At 46.9% G+C, this 4,967-nt stretch overlaps 1 protein-coding gene across 4 annotated transcripts in view; it reads right to left on the bottom strand.

The window, feature by feature from the left end:
* The window catches only part of LOC106741043 (ADAMTS-like protein 3), a 236,339-nt gene that overhangs the window by 230,394 nt on the left and 978 nt on the right, over positions 1–4,967 (bottom strand). The window lies entirely within an intron of this gene.

Raw genomic sequence — 4,967 nt, forward strand, 5'->3', positions numbered from 1 at the left:
CCCCCCCACAGTTTCTAATAACATCTTTAAAGCGTTTCGCTTCGACCACGCGCACACACATAGACTACACCGGCCCGTTACTGCACTTTGGATCTCAATCACGCGACGCGCAGACGCGGTTAACGATTCCCGGGCACTTTGTAACACGACACGGGGCCCTATATCGTGCCAAAGTATTTATCTTGAAAGCGCCCGCACGCTTGACCGCCACTAATATTCCGCTAATCCACTTTGCACAATCTTCCCTCGTACATAATTCCAGCCCACTCCGCCCATAGATCATAAACACTTCCGTGCGGCTTGCGCGTTCCCCGCGCCGTTTGCGGTCCCGTACCGAAGGAGGGGGGGGGGGGGGGTTTTAAACGGNGGGGGGGGAGCGTTTTAAACGGTGCCATTATAATCGACCTTCGGCCAGCACGCTCCGACGAACGAGGAGAAGGCGAAAGGGACGCATTCTCGTAGTACACGTCGTTTGTGTCTCGCGTGCGCGATTTCGGGAACGGGGATCGCTCGCTCACATTCGAACAACCCCCTCGTGGTAAGCGCGCGATACCGCCTGAATCCGATGTGGTACACGGAACGGGGAGAATCTGGAAAACTGGTGACGGTGGTGCGACGCGCCCGAAAATTTCGGAAAAAATGTTCCACGATCCTTCCCGATGGTAAGAGGGTAGGTCTGTTCAAATGATTTTAGACTGGGTTAAATTAAAAATTAATTCTCACATCGCCGTCCTTAGCCTCCGTCTCAATTAGTTAAAGCATAAACAGCTTTATATGCGAGCGGTGCGCTCATTACACCGGCGTATATCGGAGCTTTCTGAAAGATACTAGTGAATTCTTGTATACCGCATAATCGGGGGTTTTTAATAATATAATTGCGGAGGAAATAAATATCACGTTTATATGTATATATATAAATATATCTCACAAATCGGAGCATTTTTTCTGAGATTATCCTTGTAAACTTCATAAAGAAAGAAATTTTGCTGATAGCAAAATGATATTGCAACAGGGATAAAATTTAGCTAGCAAAAATGAATACTTTTAACAAGTCTTTTTGCTGTCAAAACGAATCATTTTGCTGTCACTGTAGTAACTAACAATTTGCTGTTCCAGCAAAATTTTTTCCCCCATGTTGATAAAAAGTTTGTTTACGCGCACGGAGTGTTTTTCAAAGCTTGAAAAGAGAGCTCACAGAAAGGAATGAGGGATTTAGGAATGAATAAGCGGGCAATTTCTTAGGAACAGACAGAAAAACGGAGAGAGGATCGCCGAAACTCGTCGTCGCGTATTTTCTGGTCTTCTGCGTGAACATCCCTGAGAGATCTCTTACTTATTAGGGTACATCCTGTATGGCACAGGGACGCCTGGAAATATATCGTATTTAACTTGAAACACGCCCGAGGATAAATCAATAAAGGACGAAAGTGTTCTCGCTTCAACATTTGTTTTTGCAAAGTAGCCTTTCCACTCGCGGCAAGCATTCGTTGGCGCATTTTCCCCCTGTCTCCGTGACGTACCCTCGCTCTCCCTGCTCTTCCACGCGGCAAAACATCCGTGTTTTCTTTTCAACCGCGCATTCCCATCAAAAAGATGGGTAATCTTCCAAATGCATAAAGTTCGCGGCATCGACGCGCTATTGTGCAACTTCATGGAAATACATTCCTTTGTGGGTCCATAAGGAAGACCTCCGGCGAGAGACAGGCCGAGCGTTTAGTTAGTAATTTTTGTTAAACCGATTTATATCACATCTCGCGCTCTGCTTTGTTCGAATATTTCGCGCAATATTTCGTATTGTGAATCACAAAAGTTTCGCTCGCACAGTCAACAATGTTACGTCATTAGAATTTATGCTTCTCTCTCTCTCTCTCTCTCTCTCTCTCTCTCTGTAAAATTTTTTACTTTCTGCAGAAATTGCGAAAGAAAATATTGCGATCGGGTTATCAGTCGTGAGGTCAGTTGTCTTGGAGAAGTACTGCTATATCCGCAATTCGAACGAACGATCGAACGTTCTGTATATAACACACACACACACACACACATGAGCATTTTGTAGGAAAACGTAAATATACTATTTTAAACGCGTCGAAAGAGAGCATCGGCGCAAGCGCACACATTACCTAACTTGTTACGCTCGCCGCCCTCTTCACCGTTGTACACGTATAACGTACTAACCGTCTGCCTCGGAATCGCGAATTCTAGAACCAACAGGAGTTTCCACGTACGGAAATATTAAAGTTCTGAGCCTGCGCTGATGATGGCGTAGTTCGCTAATTGCGCGATGTGTACTCCTCGGCGCATCCTTGGAAATTACCATTGTTAAAAATCATACTCCATCGAAATAAGCCGCCCGCTGCAACGAAACACCTACGACCTGAGAGAGCTGGCTGTGTGTATGTAAAAAATGTCTCGGATCCTGAAGAAAGGATTGGACGCGTTAAAATGTCCAAAAAAATATCGGAATCATTGTGCGGTTGTCGAAATGAAAATCTGACGTATCGCAGTCGGCTTAAGTCAGCGCACAATTCATTCCGGGAGGGAACCTTTAATGTAGTTCATTGAAAGCCGTAGTAATGCGATACTAAAAGCGCTCTTGTCCCTTCCTGTTCTCTTCTTCAGGTATACGCCAGGTAAATACAATATACTCTAATAATCATTGTTCGCGTTCGTTGTACCTGGCGCCGCGCTTTCTCTCTCCCTCCCTTCGTACATTTCTCTCTCTCCCTCTCTCTCTCTTTCTCCCTCTGTCCCTCTCAATGTTCCTCGCCTACGAATATTTATGAATGTTTGGCTCGCATCGATTCTACCGCGGTATTGTTCGCGTGGCACTAAGTCTTCCGTAGGTTCTTCGCAGGTATTCGGTCGGAGAGGCGAGCTGAAACACGGGCGAAGATGAGCCGCGACAGGCGAGCAAAGTCCGACAATGGGGGCCCAGAGATGATGACAGAGCTATGCATCGGGGGTGGCCGTGTGAAATCGGCAGGCACCAAAGCGTACTCGAAACATGTCGAGGAGTCGTTCGATCGTTCCGCTGCATCCCCTTCCCTCCTCGGTTCTGCCTTTCCTGCCCTTACGTCTCTTCCTCATCCTTCCTTTCTTTCTCCCACGAAAGTGAGGAAACCCGGCGACGAGAAAAACAGAGATCCCCGTATTGTATGAAGATTGCCGCTCCGCTTCCTTGCTTCGGCGGTTTACTCGCGTCTCGGAACAGGGTGGAAAATTTTGTACGAGACAGGAAGATCCCCGTAAAGATACAGAGAAGACGCGGGAAACATATTCAGGGGAACTACACAACGCTCGTGAACTTCTTTAAGAGCGTGCGAGCGAGCGACGGGCTCGCTTCTTCCGCCGCCGGGAAACGAACGCGAAGTGGAAACGACGCGTAATCGTAAAAGAAAAAAGGAAAAACTTTCTCTCCCCCTGCTGTCGAATCTCCCGTTTAACCCGGAGTTCTTGTTTACAGTTCACGCAGAATAATGTTTCGGATGTCGTTGAAAACTGAGAGTCTCAGAGCGAATTTTACGCGGAATTCAATTCGTTATATTTCACGAACAATTTACCGCGCGTTCAAAAACCCGACGTCACGATGTTTGAAATGTTTATCGCGACGCGAGTTAAATGGCGATGCTAATAATTAAAAGTAATTTGAGTTCTCGTGTCAAGCTCGCAACGAGCGGGCGAGAATAACGCGTGTTCTGCGTGGAAAAACGTAAAATCAGGCAACATAAAAGCTGACTCGAAAACATTTGGCAAGTTTCGTGAATGAATTCGCGTGCCAACAATGGATGCGCCCCCTGTACTCCCCGATAAATTCTGCGCTCCGAACATCAAAAATACGGTCGGGTGTGTGTATGGCCGTTGCTCTCCTTACTTTAGTTCTACGCTCCCACCGAGTTCTTTCGGCGAGGCCGCCGCTGAAGGAGCGCGGAAACTCCTCGTTTGTATTGTACGCAGCGCAGTTTGTTCGTAAGTTTCGCCCAAGTTTTCGCTATACCAAGCAGGGATGTCCCGAAATTCGTAAAATACGAGTAGGTAAGCCGTCTTTTGTCGTACAACGGATTATCCGCTGATAGTGACGCATTCGACAGATTCTATTAAACGCAACGACAACAACAGTTCTACTAGACAACATTGCTTTCTCTCTCTCTCTCTCTTTCTTTCTTCGTCTATTCTTCTATTCCAACAGATGTGACAATATCATTGGTATTTATCTATTGGCAGTATTTGTGTTCCATGCACAATCGAAGGATATCACCGTTTGTTTAAGTACTCGAAGCCGATAATAACGATTTAAAAAATTCAAAAGGGCGAAGGTAAAATATTACATCGGGGAGCGATGTTTCGATCATAAATATCCTCATTAGACTAAGACAAATTTAGCGCATACTGCATGCGTCTATGAATAATAAAGCCGCAGTGAAACTATGACCTTTGTAAAAAACGTCTCCTTCCCTCCGTACTTTACAGTTTTATTGTTCATGAAATCCGATAAAACGTTGCCGGACGCGCAAGCCGGTTCCATCGAATGATCGAGAAAGCGAATTTCGGCACAGCGATCGTTATTTCGATTAAGTGCAGTCGCGCTTTTTGAAATTCGTCCCCCCCCCCCCGTGTTAATCTCGAAACGCAATCACGTAAATGGCTGGACCCGCATCGAGAGAGCGCGATGGTATCTTAAGAACATACTGCAGACGAAGCAAAATGTACGGATCTCGCAAAATTAGCCGCAGCCGGTGTAGCTCTATATCCGCGGTGCGCTCCGAAAAGCCTGGAAACCGACATTGGTCTGCTCGCGTGCACCGACTGACCTCGTTCCCCTTCACAAGCCCCGCTACGAGGGTGGAGAGAAAGGGAGTGAGGGCGAGTCACGTGGTCACATCGTTAATTTCGCCGTTCTTGGACCGTAGAGGACGATGCACGCAGCAGAAGGACATGTCCCTCTATCCCCCGCCCCCCCCCCCCCCCCC

The sequence above is a fragment of the Dinoponera quadriceps genome, unplaced genomic scaffold (genome assembly GCF_001313825.1).
Source record: "Dinoponera quadriceps isolate SergipeBrazil2010 unplaced genomic scaffold, ASM131382v1 scaffold367, whole genome shotgun sequence".
NCBI lineage: Eukaryota > Metazoa > Arthropoda > Insecta > Hymenoptera > Formicidae > Dinoponera > Dinoponera quadriceps.